The 23,585-nt window shown below is 38.8% G+C and overlaps 1 long non-coding RNA gene across 1 annotated transcript; it reads right to left on the bottom strand.

The window, feature by feature from the left end:
- Positions 1-4,805: 4,805 nt before the first annotated feature.
- On the bottom strand, positions 4,806-7,203 carry LOC133309372 (uncharacterized). The gene is made up of 3 exons (XR_009751312.1): positions 6,718-7,203; positions 6,559-6,632; positions 4,806-4,959 (listed from the first exon to the last, which is right to left on the bottom strand). It is a non-coding gene; the product is annotated as an uncharacterized LOC133309372 (long non-coding RNA).
- Between the last annotated feature and the right edge of the window lie 16,382 nt (positions 7,204-23,585).

Below are 23,585 nucleotides of genomic sequence, written 5' to 3' on the forward strand. Positions count from 1 at the left end.
TCTGACAAATAAGGCACTTATTCACAAACTGGGCTATGTCTTTCTTCATCCCAGACCACCAAAAATTCTGTTTCAAATCTTGGTACATCTTAGTTGCACCTGGGTGGATGGTGTACTTACCCATATGACCCTCTGTTAACACTTCTTCTACCATTGGTCCCTTCGGGACAATTAACCGATCTTTGTAGTATTTCACATGAGAAGCATCGGTGAACACAAAATCTTGCTCTTTCATCATTTGGATCCCTTCATCAAGCACTTGGGCCGCTTTAACTTTTTCCATTAACGAATTTCGGACTTCGACCGTAGTCATGAAATATGAAGTCTCAAATGGTGTCACAGAAATTCGCAAATCCCTGAACTCCTCAATCAAATCATACTCTGCAATCATCATGCTAGCCACACCCGTGGTCTTTCTGCTCAAGGCATCAGCCACTACATTCGCCTTTCCAGGGTGATACTGAAGGTCAAACTCATAATCCTTCAGGAATTCCATCCATCTCCTTTGTCTCATATTAAGCTCCTTTTGATCGAATAGATACTTCAAGCTTTTGTGATCACTAAAAACTGTGAAGGTAGCACCATACAAGAAGTGTCTCCATATTTTCAATGCAAAAACCACGGCCGCTAACTCAAGATCATGAGTAGGGTAATTCTCTTCATGTGGTCTCAACTGTCTAGAAGCATAGGCCACTACCTTTCGCTCCTGCATCAACACACACCCTAATCCATACTTGGATGCATCACAATAGATCTCAAATCTCTTCTCCGGATCAGGAAGAATCAGAACCGGTGCGGTAGTCAACTTATCTTTCAATTCTTGAAAACTCACATCACACCCAAGGGTCCATGCAAATGGCACCCCTTTTCGGGTCAACCTAGTCAATGGCAAGGCAATTCTGGAGAATCCATTAATAAACCGCCTGTAGTATCCTGCTAAACCCAGAAAACTTCGGATCTCAGTAACACTCTTGGGTCTCTCCCAATCCAGCACAGCTTCAATTTTACTCGGATCAACAGCCACTCCTGTAGATGATATGACGTGTCCAAGAAACTGGATCTCATGTAACCAAAACTCACACTTGGATGGTTTGGCATATAACTGATGCTCCCTTAAAATCTGTAGAACTATCTTCAAATGCTCTGCATGTTCTTCCTTACTTTTGGAGTAGATCAGAATATCATCAATGAATACCACAACAAACTGATCTAAATGTGGTTTGAAAATTCGGTTCATATAACTCATGAACACGGCCGGGGCATTAGTAAGCCCAAATGGGATCACTAGATACTCATAGTGCCCATATCTAGATCGGAAAGCCGTCTTCGGAATATCCTCTGCTTTTACCCGAATCTGGTGATATCCGGAACGAAGATCAATCTTTGAGAACACTGAAGCACCCCTGAGCTGATCCAACAGATCATCAATGCGTGGTAGAGGATACTTGTTCTTTACTGTTACCTTGTTTAACTGTCGATAATCAGTGCACAACCTCATAGTCCCATCCTTCTTTTTCACGAAGATGACTGGTGCACCCCAAGGAGATACACTCGGTCTGATAAAGTTCTTGCGGGATAATTCTTCTAACTGCTTCTTCAGCTCAGCTAGCTCCACTGGTGACATCCGGTATGGAGCCAATGAGATAGGCCCCACACCAGGTACTAAGTCAATTGAGAATTCAATCTCCCTCTCAGGTGGAAAATGAGGAATTTCTTCCGGAAATACATCTTCAAACTCGCATACAACCGGAATATTAGCAGTAGGTTCTTTGGAGTCTCCTACGAGTCCTCCCAGGATAATGTATCCTGCATCTCCCTCATTTAGAGCCTTATTTAATTTTTGTGCCGTCAAGTACAAACTGTCCGGTTTTTCTCCTTTTGCAGCAAAGAAAACCCTTCTGCTACAACAATCTAGCATCACACCATATCGGACCAGCCAATCCATACCTAAGATAATGTGTAGATTCATGCCCTCAAGCACTATCAAATCCACCATATACTCTTCTTGCTCATATATGAATCTGACTTCTTTGCACTTCAAGGAAGTAGAAACAATGTCTCCGGTGGCAGTCTTCACTACCATGGGAGGCGTGAACTCACAAATGGGTAAATGTACCCCATTAGCAACAAATTCCGATATGAAGGAGTGGGTAGCTCCAGAATCAAACATGGCATCAAAAGCATATCCTCTGATAAGAATAGTACCTCTGATAAGGTTTGGAGACCTCTCTGCCTCCTGCTGTGTCACTGCATATACCCTGGCACTAGTGGGCGCCATAGGCTCCTCTATGGCTCTCTGAGTAGGCACGGACTGAATAGGGATCGCCTGAATGGCTGCAACTTGCCCCGTCTTCTTGGGGCACTCTCTGGAATAATGACCTGCCTGACCACAACTGAAGCAAACATTCTGCCCCAGTCGACAAACACCTGTATGCATCTTCCCACACTTGGCACAAGTGGGAATCTTCCCTGCACTAAACATTCCGCTTCCATTCTTCACAAAGGGAGTCTTCTTAAACTTGGTGTTCTGCTGTGCTTGCAAACCCTTGCCCTTACCCTTCCAGGGCGTAGTCCTCCCACTGAAGCTCTTTCCTGCTGCTTCCTTTCCCCTGGTACGATAGTGCTCCTGAATATTCTGGCACTGCTTGATCAACTCCACAAAATTTCTGGTGCAATGACCCGCCAGTTTGTCTGCTATCATATCATTCAGACCCTTCCTGAATCGAAAGGCCTTGTCTTCTGGAGTGAGGGGAGTTCTACCATAACAAGAATATTTTGCCAAGCGGTTGAACTTGCTGAGATATTCATCCACAGTCATGCCTCCCTGCCGGAGGTCTTCAAACTCACTCTTCTTCCTTTCCCTGGCTTCTTCAGGGAAGTACTTTTGCAGAAAATGCCTCTCAAATAATGGCCGCATATAGGAGCTTCATGTTGGCATCGCATTCCATAACCTGAAAAATACGCTCCATCTCTTGGAGCCACTCCAATGCTGCAATGGGATCTCTTCCACCTTTGTAGTGAGGTGGGGAATGCTTCCTGAAAGCATTCAGCATACGCTCTCTAGTATCCCGGTCAAACCTGGGTGGTATAGCTGATCTATCAACCTCAATAATTGGCTGCCTCACTAGTCCTTCATGGACAGATGCCTCCGCCTCCTGATGGGCCTCTCCTGCTAAAACGTCCTCATGTGTCCCAGCACAACAGGCTCAAGAATCTGTACGGGACCAGCAGCACGTGCAACCTGCTGTTGCACATGTGGTGTAACTGGCGGTGGAGGAGGTGGTGAAGGTGGTGGAGGTCTTCCTCGTACCTCTGTCAACAGTAGTCGGATCTTAGTAATTAATGCATCAGAATTGGCCAGCCTATTCTGCGCCATAAGGTCTTCACTGGCCTTTCTTAGCTGCTCTCTATCGCGATCTCTGGCCTCTTCGATTCTTTTCAAATCAGCTTCCCTGGTTTCATTCAGGGTCTGCTGCAATGTTGCTATAGCTGCAACAATAGGATCAGGAGGAGGGATTTGAACTACGCTTCGCCTGGGTCTCCCTCGAGGTGCCATGTCACTACACAAAACTGCACGAGGTATGAGTTAGCTACGCTCAATCAAGTGATAGCATATGCAATATCATGACACTCAAGAGACACTCAATAAACAGTTCTAACACTTAAGCAATACATCAGTGAACGTCCCGGTGAAATTGCTCTGATACCATAAATGTAACACCCCGTAGTACTCCGGTTGTTAACATACATGATATTTAACATTCACAGCGGAAGACTTTATTTGAAAAGGAATAAAGCATCTTATAAAAATACGAGTAAACTTTTTCCAAAACATTTCATAAAAACATTTCTAAAAACGTTCACGTCAGATACTGCGAAAGCGTAAATCTAAATATACATCTACTAATTAATCCCATGAGCCAGTATTAGTGGCCATTGACCATCAAGATATGACATCAAGTGTCATTCCTGACGGAGTCTCACGGACAGCATAACGGCTGTATTTCGGATAACTAGAAACATGATTCTACACATACAGATAACCTAATTAATACAACAATTTAAACAGATAGCTTGCAAGTCCCACACGGACTGCAATCCCCTTAATGGGTCAATACAACTAATAAGGCTCCATGCCCAAATTAACTGAATACATGCATCAAGTCTATATTAATTCGAAGTATAAAAGTATCAGTAAATAATCCATGGCTCTAAGAATACTATCATGAGTCTAAATAAATACATACAATAATCTCCATAAAATAATTAAGCATGTTAACAAGTCTACATGCCAACATCAAATCTAAACATAATATAAAATCATCAGCTGCATCATCAACTACTCCAATGCGGGGGCCTTGCCCCTAGAAGCATCACCACTACTCTGGGAACTAGAAATGATGTCCCCAAACGGGGTAAGATAACAACATCTCAGTAAGCTCAAGGTTCATAGAGGATCCTCTAACCCCTGAGCCCACTTCCTGCATAACAAGTCAGATATAAAGCATATAATACAGACATACAGCATAAACATAGCATCATCATATCATCCTTGTGTAACCCCAGGGTCAAAGCCATAGACGGTTACACATGTGTGACTTCCAGGGTCAAGCCATAGACAGTCAACACAACCTCAGTATGAAATAGCTCCCAGAGTCAAGTCATAGGCAGCCTACATACCATGATCACTGGCCAGGATCCTCATAACAATATCATCAGTGCATCATCATAACATCAAGATCATATAACATCTATATGAATGTGAATGAATGCACATATACATCATACCATATACTTTCATACAATATAACCATAATGCCCACCATCATGGTGGGGCCACAAGAGAGAGGAGTCAACTAGAACTAGGAGCTTACCTTAGGGAGCTTAGCACAAGCCCACACTCCAATATAATACGTATGCTCCAACAAAATCCTCAAGTGCACGGTTCTCTAGGCACACCTAGAGTAGGAACCATTCACATCATTAATTACATATTAATTAATCAAGTCATATCCACGACTTAATCATTTAATGATTCCACTTTTCATACTCATATGCCAATAATATGCCCATTACAAGCCTAGACCAATTATTACTTATTACATATTTTAGTGCATTATTACAAGCCACTTTAATCTTCAATTACTTACATAGCTTAGAATCACATGCAAGGCTCACTTAGATTATTTTCAACTCATCCAAGTCATATTTATGATTATTATAAGTTACTAAGGGTTCCCCTAAGCCCACTTAGCTTAAATATCACTTTTACGGTTTTTCCATAACTGTACATGCTTCTGTTTTCTAGTTACTGGGCGTGACTCACTTGTTATAAAATTCTCATCTTTTAGTATGTTAATCTAGACTCAATTACCTTTCCAAAAAGGTATCATATGCCTCATTTGAAGTTTCCTAGCTCCGGTTATCACCATTTGAAGTTGGACAAACAAAGCTGTTTGCCAACTCCGAACAGGGCCCTAAACATCCTTTACCATTTCTGCGATTATGGAAATTCTACTAAATCAATTGCTCTAAAATTTTTATGTAGACAACTAGACACCTTTATATTTAATTAGACATATTATGAGCCTAATTTGAGTAATAATTGAGGGAGAAAAAAATTCATGGAAGTGTCAGCCATGTACAGCGCCCCTGCACATGCCTCCCTGTGCAGTCCTCACTCAAACGAACATACAGAATGGAATATATCTTCAATTGATACCAAATTTTGACACCACGTAGATAACATCTCAATATTCAATTTGATATAAGGCACATCCCTATATGACCTCTGTGGAGGAAGATATGCTCTCCCCAATTTTGCCTAAAAACTGGTTACTTAGCCTTAAATGTGTTTACTTAACAAACCTTAATTACTTTTGATTATAAATCCTAATTCACATTAATTCTTGGATTTTTCTATTATTAAGTCACATTATGAAATATCCTTAGTCCCATTATGTCATGATACTTAAATTTTACTAATTATTTAATTAGTGTACCTAAACCTTACTTTAGTCCAATTTTAGAGTTAAATCCTTGATTACTTTTGTTAATTAATCTCTACCCTTAATTAATCACCTAATTCATCATCTCCTTAATTTTAACACAACTAAACCCTTATGTACTTTATGGGGCAGATTTGATTAGCTATATTAATTAGGATTTTTAGCCATTATTAATCATGATTAGTGAGTTTTACTTAGAGTTAACCCACCTAGTTAATCTTTCTAATCATTTTTCCACACTTAACAACTTAATCACATTTTTTTGTCATCAAACCCTATCCTTACATGATATGGCTGAAATGTTCATGGTCCATTTTTGAGTTCATAGTCATCTTTTTACATGAACATCACTCAAAGGTCCAAAGGTGGCACCTTTAGTCATCCAATCCATCATTCCATGGTTCCAAACACACACACACTTAAGAATCATCATCAAACCATGACATTACGAAATTTTAAACAACATTCTCCTCATGAACATATCAAAACCAAGGCACTCAACAAGAAAAAGGGAGGCTTTTTGGTTCATATTTCCCAAGTGGGAGCTTACATCTTCAAGGTTTCTCCTTTAGCTCAAGTCTCCACCTTTTTCCACCAAGAACACACCTTTAGGCAAGCACACACCTTCATGAACATGCTCATGAGTTAGGCTCAAGAACATAAGAAGAAAAGATGATATTTTTCATGAAAAAAATTTAAGGACACTTACCCAAAAATCAAAGGAAACAAGCAAGCAAGTGTGATTCTTCAAGAGAGCTCAAGAACACAACTCCATAGCCTTTGCTCTCCACAAAACCATGGCTGTTTGGGATGATAAGGGACACGAAATTTTTGATTCACACCATGAAAATGGTATGGTTGTGAAGAGGAGAGTGAGGGGAACAATCTTTGTGAAGGAAGTTTGGTGGTTTAGAGAGATTTAGGTGAAGAAATCTTAGAGAGAAGTGAGAGAGTTTTCAAAATTTGAAACTTAGAGAGAGAAGGAGGTGAAGGGGCTGCTGATCAGAAATGGAAGGGAAGGAGAGGAGGGTGCCCTAATGAGGGGTGCCATGTCACTTAAGTGATATTCGTCCTTTAGTGAGACCCGGTGTAATTTTTAACTGATCCGTCGTCAAATTTTTACCCGAAAACTCTCAAGACTCTAACTTTAAGTACTTAACATTAATTTTGTCTAATTATCATGTTCATAACTTAAAAATTTGATTAGTAGGTCACAGATCCACTAACAGTTGTTTAATTGCACTGTAGTCTTTACCGGTGTTCTTAACTGTACCCGAATTTCATAATCTTCTTAACTTTAACATTTTTGGTCTAATTATGACTTGTTAGGCATATATTGGTCTTTATTTCTATTTTCTTATCTTTTTCCTGTTCCGGGATTCTACCGGATGCTGCTACAGCAGTACAAAATACCCGGCAGAAGTGACTTTTCAAAAATACCCCAATATGGGTATCAATCTTCACCAAATCATATCCTAACCTCATTCATGATGTTTATATCATTAGATTAGCTCTCTAACTATAATTTGCTAACTTGGAGCTATTCTACTAACTGTTATTACGTCAGCAGTCAAATTTAACAGATAAAAATTCATCTGTGCATAATACCTCAATATGGGTATCAAAATTCTTATAATTTTATGCTCATTCCATTTATGACTATAAGGTCCTCATTATAACCCTCTAATTTAAAAGTCATATAATTAGGGATTAAATAAAATAATAATAATAATAATAATAATAATATGTATTTTAATTAGTTTATTTTGTATTCTCAATAACTTATCATCAAATCCTTTTAAAAAAGTCGAAACAAGATTTTTCTCTATAATATAAACAACTTCAAACTTGCACATGCAATTTAAGTTAAATTTTCATGTCAATTTAAGCTATCACATGCCTCATTTGGAGATTCTTAGATCCGGTTATCATCATTTGAAGTTGGACAAAAAAAGCTGATTGCCAACTCCGAACAGAGCCATACACATCTTTTACCATTTTATTGAATTTAATATAAACATTTGGGATATCTTATGCTTCTTTGCAAAATTGATGGGTATTATAAATTTAGCTTTATTTTTTTGTTAAATTATTGAATATTAAATATTATATATACTACATAAATTAAAAATATTATATAATATCAAAACGTGTCCTAACGTGTCGAAATTTAATATTTTTTAGAATTAACGTGTCGGAGTGTCGTGTCGTACTCCATGTCCCGTGTCAGTGTCGGTGCAACGTAGCCCAAAGGTGGTACTGGGGAGATTCGAACACATGCTCTCACCCCCACTTGCTTAGCTCCCATGCGCCAACTGAGCTACCACCATTTGGTGAATGTAAATAATGTTTAACACATTACCTTTGTGTCTTTATTTGAAAGAGTTAAGTCCTTTAAATTAATTTAAGCAAGTGGCAATATCTTATGCTAGTCCACTGTATTTGAACAAGTGACATATCTTATGTTATGTTTGGATGTTTTTAAGTGAAGTGAAGGAGATGTGAAAATAGTGAGAAAAAAGGAGTGTTTATGCATTATATTTATTTTATTTTTTAAAAAAAAAACGATGGTTAATTGGCATTTGTTACAATATCATAATAGCATTTTTTAGTTCAAATCAGTATTTCGAGGAAAAAAGAATGGAGAAATTGTTGTATAAAGAATCCTAATATTTGAGAAAAAATTAAGGTAGAAGTCAATCTCTCATGCTTTATGTTTTTAGATAATTGGAGAGTAAAATAGTGATCATAATATGATAAAATTTAATTGTGTTACTTGGAATTAACAGAGGGATATGAGCTTTTTAAATGTTGGGGGCATTATAAATTAAATAAAAAGTTAGTGACATTTTTTATTCCAAGAAAAACGTTAGGAGACATTTATAAAGTTTTCCAAATATAATTTAGAAAACAAAATTTCAAGCTTGAGATTATGCTTAGGCCATTTGGGAGGAAGTTCTAAAGAATGAGGATTAAATTTGTATAACTATATAGCAAAAATAAAATTGTATAACCAATTTTTGAATCATAGGATACTGGTCACAGTCTGTATATATTCCCAAAAGAAAAAAAATGTTAAAAATACCAATACAGATATACGGGACAGAGTAAGAAAAAAAATTAAAAATTGATTTAGTGCAGAAAATCTTCAATTGATAATGAAAAAATAATAATTCAAATTTAAAAAAAAAATCACTAAATGAAAATTTATAATATTTTTCTAAAATTAAGAACAAAACGCTCTCTCTTGAATTAAACTTCAATTCTCTCCACAAATTAGAAGAAAGACTAAGATGATACTGTGTAAATTTTCTATACGAGAACGGAAGGATTAAAACTTGTGAAAGAGCCAAAATTTCCTTGTTTATTCAGTTCCCTTGGACACTTTCAGACAAACTCTCATGCATTCATAATAATATGTTTGTGTCCATTTTAAATTTAAGCCAAATTAATAATATTATTATCTTTTCTTTTATTTTATAAACCCCAGGTATCCACCACGGAAGCAATCCTATTCGGAACGGATAGGTTATATATGGCAAATATATAATGCAATCATGTTCGGAACGTAAGGATTCCTCACATTTAATTCTTTTTTTCTTTGTATAGTTATGATTCTCCGCATTTAATGCTTTCAAGTATATATATGGCAAATATTTGATTGTTGCACGTACAGCAGCTGTAGAAATGTAAACCCCTATATCCCATAATACAAGATTTTGTATTTAATTGCAGATTTTGTTTTATTTTTATTTTATATCCCATAATACAAGATTGAAATATCTATATTTCAATAAAATTATATGCGAAAAAGATTGTGTCCTAATTTACTTTCATTGACTTTTCTGCTAGAGACATCCCCAGTAATTTTCTTTCAACAAGTAATTTCCATGTTAACAATGTGGCATCATGTTGATACCATATCTGAACTACATAAAAGATGTGTTTTACTAATACCACATTCAAATATTCTGGCTATGGATGTTTTGACTTAGTAATTAGTGGCATTAGAGAGTATATACTGTAATTAAAATTATTTTAGGGATTTTTGTTTAGGAAAAAATCACCCACAAATCAGTGCGTAAAATTGTCCATATCGCTTCAAATCTATGATTCTATATATCATGAAAATAATAAGATTTTACAGCATGAGATTCCTTTCGGATTTTTGAAAGATCTTACCATTCATGCAATTGTTATATTAATAATCTTCGTCATGCCCCCTATTTTTTCATTCCCTCTCCTTCAGAATTCAGATCTAACAAGTTTCCATCTTTTCGCCTTTGTGCAATGGAAACCCATGGTTCGAATAATTCTCCTTCAGATCTAACTTCAAATTCCCATATGCAACTTGATTTCGTGAACCTCTCCACTAAGAATGATTCAGTTTCAATGGAACTTGATTTGTTCAACTTTGGGAACGGTGCGGGTTCATCTTCTTTGGCTAATAACAAGGAAGAAAGGAGAGAAAACAACACTGAGGAAGAGGCTTATTTTTGCAAGAGAGGGTTCAAGAATCCACAACCTTTAGTAGGGCATCAAAATGCCCACAAGAAAGAGCGTGCACAAGTAAAGTATAGAGCTATTGGCTATTATCACAATTTTTCCCGGAACCCCTTTTATGGCGGCGCCTCCAATAATAGGCCATTAGGGATTAGGATGAAGTCCATGATTCACAAGCCTTACTATCATTCGACTCATGCCCCCTATTTTTTCATTCCCTCTCCTTCAGAATTCAGATCCAACAAGGTTCCATCTTTTCGCCTTTGTGCCATGGAAGCCCATGGTTCGAATAATTCTCCTTCAGATCTAACTTCAAATTCCCATATGCAACTTGATTTCGTGAACCTCTCCACTAAGAATGATTCAGTTCCAATGGAACTTGATTTGTTCAACTTTGGGAACGGTGCGGGTTCATCTTCTTTGGCTAATAACAAGGAAGAAAGGAGAGAAAACAACACTGAGGAAGAGGCTTATTTTTGCAAGAGAGGGTTCAAGAATCCACAAGCTTTAGTAGGGCATCAAAATGCCCACAAGAAAGAGCGTGCACAAGTAAAGTATAGAGCTATTGGCTCTTATCACAATTTTTCCCGGAACCCCTCCAATAATAGGCCATTGGGGATTAGGATGAAGTCCATGATTCACAAGCCTTATTATCATTCGACTCATGCCCCCTATGTTTTCATTCCCTCTCCTTCAGAATTCAGATCCAACAAGGTTCCATCTTTTCGCCTTTGTGCCATGGAAGCCCATGGTTCGAATAATTCTCCTTCAGATCTAACTTCAAATTCCCATATGCAACTTGATTTCGTGAACCTCTCCACTAAGAATGATTCAGTTCCAATGGAACTTGATTTGTTCAACTTTGGGAACGGTGCGGGTTCATCTTCTTTGGCTAATAACAAGGAAGAAAGGAGAGAAAACAACACTCAGGAAGAGGCTTATTTTTGCAAGAGAGGGTTCAATAATCCACAAGCTGATTCATTTCCAATGGAACTTGATTTGTTCAACTTTGGGAACGGTGCGGGTTCATCTTCTTTGGCTAATAACAAGGAAGAAAGGAGAGAAAACAACACTGAGGAAGAGGCTTATTTTTGCAAGAGAGGGTTCAAGAATCCACAAGCTTTAGGAGGGCATCAAAATGCCCACAAGAAAGAGCGTGCACAAGTAAAGTATAGAGCTATTGGCTCTTATCACAATTTTTCCCGGAACCCCTTTTATGGCGGCGCCTCCAATAATAGGCCATTAGGGATTAGGATGAAGTTCATGATTCACAAGCCTTACTATTATTCGACCCCACCTGGCCATGCCCCCTATTTTTTCATTCCCTCTACTTCAGAATTCATATCCAACAAGGTTCCATCTTTTCGCCTTTGTGCCATGGAAGCCCATGGTTCGAATAATTCTCCTTCAGATCTAACTTCAAATTCCCATATGCAACTTGATTTCGTGAACCTCTCCACTAAGAATGATTCAGTTCCAATGGAACTTGATTTGTTCAACTTTGGGAACGGTGCGGGTTCATCTTTTTTTTGCTAATAACAAGGAAGAAAGTAGAGAAAACAACACTAAGGAAGAGGCTTTTTTTTGCAAGAGAGGGTTCAATAATCCACAAGCTGATTCAGTTCCAATGGAACTTGATTTGTTCAACTTTGGGAACGGTGCGGGTTCATCTTCTTTGGCTAATAACAAGGAAGAAAGGAGAGAAAACAACACTGAGGAAGAGGCTTATTTTTGCAAGAGAGGGTTCAAGAATCCACAAGCTTTAGTAGGGCATCAAAATGCCCACAAGAAAGAGCGTGCACAAGTAAAGTATAGAGCTATTGGCTCTTATCACAATTTTTCCCGGAACCCCTTTTATGGCGGCGCCTCCAATAATAGGCCATTGGGGATTAGGATGAAGTCCATGATTCACAAGCCTTATTATCATTCGACTCATGCCCCCTATGTTTTCATTCCCTCTCCTTCAGAATTCAGATCCAACAAGGTTCCATCTTTTCGCCTTTGTGCCATGGAAGCCCATGGTTCGAATAATTCTCCTTCAGATCTAACTTCAAATTCCCATATGCAACTTGATTTCGTGAACCTCTCCACTAAGAATGATTCAGTTCCAATGGAACTTGATTTGTTCAACTTTGGGAACGGTGCGGGTTCATCTTCTTTGGCTAATAACAAGGAAGAAAGGAGAGAAAACAACACTCAGGAAGAGGCTTATTTTTGCAAGAGAGGGTTCAATAATCCACAAGCTGATTCATTTCCAATGGAACTTGATTTGTTCAACTTTGGGAACGGTGCGGGTTCATCTTCTTTGGCTAATAACAAGGAAGAAAGGAGAGAAAACAACACTGAGGAAGAGGCTTATTTTTGCAAGAGAGGGTTCAAGAATCCACAAGCTTTAGGAGGGCATCAAAATGCCCACAAGAAAGAGCGTGCACAAGTAAAGTATAGAGCTATTGGCTCTTATCACAATTTTTCCCGGAACCCCTTTTATGGCGGCGCCTCCAATAATAGGCCATTAGGGATTAGGATGAAGTTCATGATTCACAAGCCTTACTATTATTCGACCCCACCTGGCCATGCCCCCTATTTTTTCATTCCCTCTACTTCAGAATTCATATCCAACAAGGTTCCATCTTTTCGCCTTTGTGCCATGGAAGCCCATGGTTCGAATAATTCTCCTTCAGATCTAACTTCAAATTCCCATATGCAACTTGATTTCGTGAACCTCTCCACTAAGAATGATTCAGTTCCAATGGAACTTGATTTGTTCAACTTTGGGAACGGTGCGGGTTCATTGTTTTTTGCTAATATCAAGGAAGATAGTAGAGAAAACAACACTAAGGAAGAGGCTTATTTTTGCAAGAGAGGGTTCAATAATCCACAAGCTGATTCATTTCCAATGGAACTTGATTTGTTCAACTTTGGGAACGGTGCGGGTTCATCTTCTTTGGCTAATAACAAGGAAGAAAGGAGAGAAAACAACACTGAGGAAGAGGCTTATTTTTGCAAGAGAGGGTTCAAGAATCCACAAGCTTTAGGAGGGCATCAAAATGCCCACAAGAAAGAGCGTGCACAAGTAAAGTATAGAGCTATTGGCTCTTATCACAATTTTTCCCGGAACCCCTTTTATGGCGGCGCCTCCAATAATAGGCCATTAGGGATTAGGATGAAGTTCATGATTCACAAGCCTTACTATTATTCGACCCCACCTGGCCATGCCCCCTATTTTTTCATTCCCTCTACTTCAGAATTCATATCCAACAAGGTTCCATCTTTTCGCCTTTGTGCCATGGAAGCCCATGGTTCGAATAATTCTCCTTCAGATCTAACTTCAAATTCCCATATGCAACTTGATTTCGTGAACCTCTCCACTAAGAATGATTCAGTTCCAATGGAACTTGATTTGTTCAACTTTGGGAACGGTGTGGGTTCATATGTTTTTTGCTAATAACAAGGAAGAAAGTAGAGAAAACAACACTAAGGAAGAGGCTTATTTTTGCAAGAGAGGGTTCAATAATCCACAAGCTGATTCAGTTCCAATGGAACTTGATTTGTTCAACTTTGGGAACGGTGCGGGTTCATCTTCTTTGTCTAATAACAAGGAAGAAAGGAGAGAAAACAACACTGAGGAAGAGGCTTATTTTTGCAAGAGAGGGTTCAAGAATCCACAAGCTTTAGGAGGGCATCAAAATGCCCACAAGAAAGAGCGTGCACAAGTAAAGTATAGAGCTATTGGCTCTTATCACAATTTTTCCCGGAACCCCTTTTATGGCGGCGCCTCCAATAATAGGCCATTAGGGATTAGGATGAAGTTCATGATTCACAAGCCTTACTATTATTCGACCCCACCTGGCCATGCCCCCTATTTTTTCATTCCCTCTACTTCAGAATTCATATCCAACAAGGTTCCATCTTTTCGCCTTTGTGCCATGGAAGCCCATGGTTCGAATAATTCTCCTTCAGATCTAACTTCAAATTCCCATATGCAACTTGATTTCGTGAACCTCTCCACTAAGAATGATTCAGTTCCAATGGAACTTGATTTGTTCAACTTTGGGAACGGTGCGGGTTCATCTTCTTTGGCTAATAACAAGGAAGAAAGGAGAGAAAACAACACTCAGGAAGAGGCTTATTTTTGCAAGAGAGGGTTCAATAATCCACAAGCTGATTCATTTCCAATGGAACTTGATTTGTTCAACTTTGGGAACGGTGCGGGTTCATCTTCTTTGGCTAATAACAAGGAAGAAAGGAGAGAAAACAACACTGAGGAAGAGGCTTATTTTTGCAAGAGAGGGTTCAAGAATCCACAAGCTTTAGGAGGGCATCAAAATGCCCACAAGAAAGAGCGTGCACAAGTAAAGTATAGAGCTATTGGCTCTTATCACAATTTTTCCCGGAACCCCTTTTATGGCGGCGCCTCCAATAATAGGCCATTAGGGATTAGGATGAAGTTCATGATTCACAAGCCTTACTATTATTCGACCCCACCTGGCCATGCCCCCTATTTTTTCATTCCCTCTACTTCAGAATTCATATCCAACAAGGTTCCATCTTTTCGCCTTTGTGCCATGGAAGCCCATGGTTCGAATAATTCTCCTTCAGATCTAACTTCAAATTCCCATATGCAACTTGATTTCGTGAACCTCTCCACTAAGAATGATTCAGTTCCAATGGAACTTGATTTGTTCAACTTTGGGAACGGTGCGGGTTCATATGTTTTTTGCTAATAACAAGGAAGATAGTAGAGAAAACAACACTAAAGAAGAGGCTTATTTTTGCAAGAGAGGGTTCAATAATCCACAAGCTGATTCAGTTCCAATGGAACTTGATTTGTTCAACTTTGGGAACGGTGCGGGTTCATCTTCTTTGGCTAATAACAAGGAAGAAAGGAGAGAAAACAACACTGAGGAAGAGGCTTATTTTTGCAAGAGAGGGTTCAAGAATCCACAAGCTTTAGGAGGGCATCAAAATGCCCACAAGAAAGAGCGTGCACAAGTAAAGTATAGAGCTATTGGCTCTTATCACAATTTTTCCCGGAACCCCTTTTATGGCGGCGCCTCCAATAATAGGCCATTAGGGATTAGGATGAAGTTCATGATTCACAAGCCTTACTATTATTCGACCCCACCTGGCCATGCCCCTATTTTTTCATTCCCTCTACTTCAGAATTCATATCCAACAAGGTTCCATCTTTTCGCCTTTGTGCCATGGAAGCCCATGGTTCGAATAATTCTCCTTCAGATCTAACTTCAAATTCCCATATGCAACTTGATTTCGTGAACCTCTCCACTAAGAATGATTCAGTTCCAATGGAACTTGATTTGTTCAACTTTGGGAACGGTGCGGGTTCATCTTTTTTGGCTAATAACAAGGAAGAAAGGAGAGAAAACAACACTAAGGAAGAGGCTTATTTTTGCAAGAGAGGGTTCAATAATCCACAAGCTGATTCATTTCCAATGGAACTTGATTTGTTCAACTTTGGGAACGGTGCGGGTTCATCTTCTTTGGCTAATAACAAGGAAGAAAGGAGAGAAAACAACACTGAGGAAGAGGCTTATTTTTGCAAGAGAGGGTTCAAGAATCCACAAGCTTTAGGAGGGCATCAAAATGCCCACAAGAAAGAGCGTGCACAAGTAAAGTATAGAGCTATTGGCTCTTATCACAATTTTTCCCGGAACCCCTTTTATGGCGGCGCCTCCAATAATAGGCCATTAGGGATTAGGATGAAGTTCATGATTCACAAGCCTTACTATTATTCGACCCCACCTGGCCATGCCCCCTATTTTTTCATTCCCTCTACTTCAGAATTCATATCCAACAAGGTTCCATCTTTTCGCCTTTGTGCCATGGAAGCCCATGGTTCGAATAATTCTCCTTCAGATCTAACTTCAAATTCCCATATGCAACTTGATTTCGTGAACCTCTCCACTAAGAATGATTCAGTTCCAATGGAACTTGATTTGTTCAACTTTGGGAATGGTGCGGGTTCATCTTCTTTGGCTAATAACAAGGAAGAAAGGAGAGAAAACAACACTCAGGAAGAGGCTTATTTTTGCAAGAGAGGGTTCAATAATCCACAAGCTGATTCATTTCCAATGGAACTTGATTTGTTCAACTTTGGGAACGGTGCGGGTTCATCTTCTTTGGCTAATAACAAGGAAGAAAGGAGAGAAAACAACACTGAGGAAGAGGCTTATTTTTGCAAGAGAGGGTTCAAGAATCCACAAGCTTTAGGAGGGCATCAAAATGCCCACAAGAAAGAGCGTGCACAAGTAAAGTATAGAGCTATTGGCTCTTATCACAATTTTTCCCGGAACCCCTTTTATGGCGGCGCCTCCAATAATAGGCCATTAGGGATTAGGATGAAGTTCATGATTCACAAGCCTTACTATTATTCGACCCCACCTGGCCATGCCCCCTATTTTTTCATTCCCTCTACTTCAGAATTCATATCCAACAAGGTTCCATCTTTTCGCCTTTGTGCCATGGAAGTCCATGGTTCAAATAATTCTCCTTCAGATCTAACTTCAAATTCCCATATGCAACTTGATTTCGTGAACCTCTCCACTAAGAATGATTCAGTTCCAATGGAACTTGATTTGTTCAACTTTGGGAACGGTGCGGGTTCATATGTTTTTTGCTAATAACAAGGAAGATAGTAGAGAAAACAACACTAAAGAAGAGGCTTATTTTTGCAAGAGAGGGTTCAATAATCCACAAGCTGATTCAGTTCCAATGGAACTTGATTTGTTCAACTTTGGGAACGGTGCGGGTTCATCTTCTTTGGCTAATAACAAGGAAGAAAGGAGAGAAAACAACACTGAGGAAGAGGCTTATTTTTGCAAGAGAGGGTTCAAGAATCCACAAGCTTTAGGAGGGCATCAAAATGCCCACAAGAAAGAGCGTGCACAAGTAAAGTATAGAGCTATTGGCTCTTATCACAATTTTTCCCGGAACCCCTTTTATGGCGGCGCCTCCAATAATAGGCCATTAGGGATTAGGATGAAGTTCATGATTCACAAGCCTTACTATTATTCGACCCCACCTGGCCATGCCCCCTATTTTTTCATTCCCTCTACTTCAGAATTCATATCCAACAAGGTTCCATCTTTTCGCCTTTGTGCCATGGAAGCCCATGGTTCGAATAATTCTCCTTCAGATCTAACTTCAAATTCCCATATGCAACTTGATTTCGTGAACCTCTCCACTAAGAATGATTCAGTTCCAATGGAACTTGATTTGTTCAACTTTGGGAATGGTGCGGGTTCATCTTCTTTGGCTAATAACAAGGAAGAAAGGAGAGAAAACAACACTCAGGAAGAGGCTTATTTTTGCAAGAGAGGGTTCAATAATCCACAAGCTGATTCATTTCCAATGGAACTTGATTTGTTCAACTTTGGGAACGGTGCGGGTTCATCTTCTTTGGCTAATAACAAGGAAGAAAGGAGAGAAAACAACACTGAGGAAGAGGCTTATTTTTGCAAGAGAGGGTTCAAGAATCCACAAGCTTTAGGAGGGCATCAAAATGCCCACAAGAAAGAGCGTGCACAAGTAAAGTATAGAGCTATTGGCTCTTATCACAATTTTTCCCAGAACCCCTTTTATGGCGGCGCCTCCAATAATAGGCCATTAGGGATTAGGATGAAGTTCATGATTCACAAGCCTTACTATTATTCGACCCCACCTGGCCATGCCCCCTATTTTTTCATTCCCTCTACTTCAGAATTCATATCCAACAAGGTTCCATCTTTTCGCCTTTGTGCCATGGAAGTCCATGGTTCAAATAATTCTCCTTCAGATCTAACTTCAAATTCCCATATGCAACTTGATTTCGTGAACCTCTCCACTAAGAATGATTCAGTTCCAACGGAACTTGATTTGTTCAACTTTGGGAACGGTGCGGGTTCATATGTTTTTTGCTAATAACAAGGAAGATAGTAGAGAAAACAACACTAAAGAAGAGGCTTATTTTTGCAAGAGAGGGTTCAATAATCCACAAGCTGATTCAGTTCCAATGGAACTTGATTTGTTCAACTTTGGGAACGGTGCGGGTTCATCTTCTTTGGCTAATAACAAGGAAGAAAGGAGAGAAAACAACACTGAGGAAGAGGCTTATTTTTGCAAGAGAGGGTTCAAGAATCCACAAGCTTTAGGAGGGCATCAAAATGCCCACAAGAAAGAGCGTGCACAAGTAAAGTATAGAGCTATTGGCTCTTATCACAATTTTTCCCGGAACCCCTTTTATGGCGGCGCCTCCAATAATAGGCCATTAGGGATTAGGATGAAGTTCATGATTCACAAGCCTTACTATTATTCGACCCCACCTGGCCATGCCCCCTATTTTTTCATTCCCTCTACTTCAGAATTCATATCCAACAAGGTTCCATCTTTTCGCCTTTGTGCCATGGAAGCCCATGGTTCAAATAATTCTCCTTCAGATCTAACTTCAAATTCCCATATGCAACTTGATTTCGTGAACCTCTCCACTAAGAATGATTCAGTTCCAACGGAACTTGATTTGTTCAACTTTGGGAACGGTGCGGGTTCATATGTTTTTTGCTAATAACAAGGAAGATAGTAGAGAAAACACTGAGGAAGAGGCTTATTTTTGCAAGAGAGGGTTCAAGAATCCACAAGCTGATTCAGTTCCAATAGAACTTGATTTGTTCAACTTTGGGAACGGTGCGGGTTCATCTTCTTTGGCTAATAACAAGGAAGAAAGGAGAGAAAACAACACTGAGGAAGAGGCTTATTTTTGCAAGAGAGGGTTCAAGAATCCACAAGCTTTAGGAGGGCATCAAAATGCCCACAAGAAAGAGCGTGCACAAGTAAAGTATAGAGCTATTGGCTCTTATCACAATTTTTCCCGGAACCCCTTTTATGGCGGCGCCTCCAATAATAGGCCATTAGGGATTAGGATGAAGTTCATGATTCACAAGCCTTACTATTATTCGACCCCACCTGGCCATGCCCCCTATTTTTTCATTCCCTCTACTTCAGAATTCATATCCAACAAGGTTCCATCTTTTCGCCTTTGTGCCATGGAAGCCCATGGTTCGAATAATTCTCCTTCAGATCTAACTTCAAATTCCATATGCAACTTGATTTCGTGAACCTCTCCACTAAGAATGATTCAGTTCCAATGGAACTTGATTTGTTCAACTTTGGGAACGGTGCGGGTTCATCTTCTTTGGCTAATAACAAGGAAGAAAGGAGAGAAAACAACACTCAGGAAGAGGCTTATTTTTGCAAGAGAGGGTTCAATAATCCACAAGCTGATTCATTTCCAATGGAACTTGATTTGTTCAACTTTGGGAACGGTGCGGGTTCATCTTCTTTGGCTAATAACAAGGAAGAAAGGAGAGAAAACAACACTGAGGAAGAGGCTTATTTTTGCAAGAGAGGGTTCAAGAATCCACAAGCTTTAGGAGGGCATCAAAATGCCCACAAGAAAGAGCGTGCACAAGTAAAGTATAGAGCTATTGGCTCTTATCACAATTTTTCCCGGAACCCCTTTTATGGCGGCGCCTCCAATAATAGGCCATTAGGGATTAGGATGAAGTTCATGATTCACAAGCCTTACTATTATTCGACCCCACCTGGCCATGCCCCCTATTTTTTCATTCCCTCTACTTCAGAATTCATATCCAACAAGGTTCCATCTTTTCGCCTTTGTGCCATGGAAGCCCATGGTTCGAATAATTCTCCTTCAGATCTAACTTCAAATTCCCATATGCAACTTGATTTCGTGAACCTCTCCACTAAGAATGATTCAGTTCCAATGGAACTTGATTTGTTCAACTTTGGGAACGGTGCGGGTTCATCTTCTTTGGCTAATAACAAGGAAGAAAGGAGAGAAAACAACACTCAGGAAGAGGCTTATTTTTGCAAGAGAGGGTTCAATAATCCACAAGCTGATTCATTTCCAATGGAACTTGATTTGTTCAACTTTGGGAACGGTGCGGGTTCATCTTCTTTGGCTAATAACAAGGAAGAAAGGAGAGAAAACAACACTGAGGAAGAGGCTTATTTTTGCAAGAGAGGGTTCAAGAATCCACAAGCTTTAGGAGGGCATCAAAATGCCCACAAGAAAGAGCGTGCACAAGTAAAGTATAGAGCTATTGGCTCTTATCACAATTTTTCCCGGAACCACTTTTATGGCGCCTCCAATAATAGGCCATTAGGGATTAGGATGAAGTCCATGATTCACAAGCCTTACTATCATTCGACCCCACCTGGCCATGCCCCCTATTTTTTCATTCCCTCTACTTCAGAATTCATATCCAACAAGGTTCCATCTTTTCGCCTTTGTGCCATGGAAGCCCATGGTTCGAATAATTCTCCTTCAGATCTAACTTCAAATTCCCATATGCAACTTGATTTCGTGAACCTCTCCACTAAGAATGATTCAGTTCCAATGGAACTTGATTTGTTCAACTTTGGGAATGGTGCGGGTTCATCTTCTTTGGCTAATAACAAGGAAGAAAGGAGAGAAAACAACACTCAGGAAGAGGCTTATTTTTGCAAGAGAGGGTTCAATAATCCACAAGCTGATTCATTTCCAATGGAACTTGATTTGTTCAACTTTGGGAACGGTGCGGGTTCATCTTCTTTGGCTAATAACAAGGAAGAAAGGAGAGAAAACAACACTGAGGAAGAGGCTTATTTTTGCAAGAGAGGGTTCAAGAATCCACAAGCTTTAGGAGGGCATCAAAATGCCCACAAGAAAGAGCGTGCACAAGTAAAGTATAGAGCTATTGGCTCTTATCACAATTTTTCCCGGAACCCCTTTTATGGCGGCGCCTCCAATAATAGGCCATTAGGGATTAGGATGAAGTTCATGATTCACAAGCCTTACTATTATTCGACCCCACCTGGCCATGCCCCCTATTTTTTCATTCCCTCTACTTCAGAATTCATATCCAACAAGGTTCCATCTTTTCGCCTTTGTGCCATGGAAGCCCATGGTTCGAATAATTCTCCTTCAGATCTAACTTCAAATTCCCATATGCAACTTGATTTCGTGAACCTCTCCACTAAGAATGATTCAGTTCCAATGGAACTTGATTTGTTCAACTTTGGGAACGGTGCGGGTTCATCTTCTTTGGCTAATAACAAGGAAGAAAGAGGAGAAAACAACACTAAGGAAGAGGCTTATTTTTGCAAGAGAGGGTTCAAGAATCCACAAGCTGATTCAGTTCCAATGGAACTTGATTTGTTCAACTTTGGGAACGGTGCGGGTTCATCTTCTTTGGCTAATAACAAGGAAGAAAGGAGAGAAAACAACACTGAGGAAGAGGCTTATTTTTGCAAGAGAGGGTTCAAGAATCCACAAGCTTTAGGAGGGCATCAAAATGCCCACAAGAAAGAGCGTGCACAAGTAAAGTATAGAGCTATTGGCTCTTATCACAATTTTTCCCGGAACCCCTTTTATGGCGGCGCCTCCAATAATAGGCCATTAGGGATTAGGATGAAGTTCATGATTCACAAGCCTTACTATCATTCGACCCTACCTGGCTTCAGGTATCGTCAAGGACATGGCGGTGGGTGGTCAAGGCAAGGTACCTTAAACCAATCTCGTGATAAGTTGAGGTTGGAGTGTTTGCAAGTACAGAGTGGTGCAAATTTGAGGTTATTGGAAGGTTTGCAAGCACATGGTGGAGTTGGGATTCAAGGAAGTGGTGCAACTTTGAGGATAGATAATGGTCATGGTGTTGTTAGACCTACTACCTACGTTGGGGATTCTTCTTCTACCCACGTTGCTTCCAAGCCAAAAGAAGAACCATTCAATGCTAAATTTCCTGAGCTTGATTTGTCACTTAGGCTTTGAGTTTTTATTCCAATTTACATGATAATTTGTTTTACCCAAGGTTTTATCCTCTAGGAGATAGTTATAATATTAAAATTGTATTTTTTTTCCTCTCTTCAGAAGCTATCTATTGATGTGAAAGTGAAAAGATACAACTTTAATATTACAATACTACCCGTAGTACATAGTTATAATTGCTAAAAAGACATAACCTTGTATCCTTTAAGAGGACACACACTAAACCCTTTGTTTTAAATGTTGTCTGATTGTTAGTCTCAAATTTAAATTATCTAGGAATTTTCGTATTTTTCTTTGTCAAATTGTTAATTTATTAAGCAATCATTGTTGTTTACCATGTTTTGTTTCTTTTGTTTTGTTTTTTCCAGTGTTATTAAATCTGACCCAGGTATCAACCCAATCGGGGTACTAGATCACTAGTTGGACCGGTTGAATCGGATATATATAAATATATATAAAAATAGGTTATCGACGCAGTCAGGATACTAGATCACTGGTTGGACCGGTTGAACCGGATATATATATATATATAGTAGTATGAGTCTATGAGAGAAGTTCTACCACCTCCTGGCAAATAAAGTGGGGCCCATTGATTTTTTTATATACAAAAAAAGTGACCTATTTTTCGATATGAGGGAAGCAGAGTTTTAACTTATTTATAATAACAACAATAGTTTTTATAGATATATAACTTAAATGATTATTTATTTATTTATTTATTCTTTTTTTTGGTATCCAAATGATTATTTATTTTATAATAGAGATATCAGTTTTAACTAACTAATAAACCCTTGAATTTTTTTTTTTGAAATAAATATATAATCAACAAATTATATGAGTATTATAATTTTTTATTGATATAAAATAACAATTGACAAGAAAATTTAACTTAAATTGTATGCGCATGATGGAATTTGTTTATACTATAGAGAAAAAAAATCGAATTTTTTAAAAGCATTTATTTATAGGCTATTGTGAATACAAAAAAATTAATTCAATAATATATTATTTTTATTTTATTTGATTAATGATAATCAATTATTTCAATATCAGTATAACTTATGAAGCATGAAACACACACCATGAATTTCTAAACAAGAATATCTGATAATTGTATAAATAATTGATTGAATCGAAAACCATATTTGGCAAGATATGACAACAAAATAGAAGTTTATTATTCAATCAGAAGGATTTTATCATATAGAAAATATTGTGTATTCACGTTGATTATAAATCTCAGCAAGTTT

Source organism: Gastrolobium bilobum, unplaced genomic scaffold, assembly GCF_033153095.1.
Source record: "Gastrolobium bilobum isolate Gb01-03AN ecotype WA unplaced genomic scaffold, APGP_CSIRO_Gbil_v1 utg24955, whole genome shotgun sequence".
In the NCBI taxonomy this organism is placed as follows: Eukaryota; Viridiplantae; Streptophyta; class Magnoliopsida; order Fabales; family Fabaceae; genus Gastrolobium; species Gastrolobium bilobum.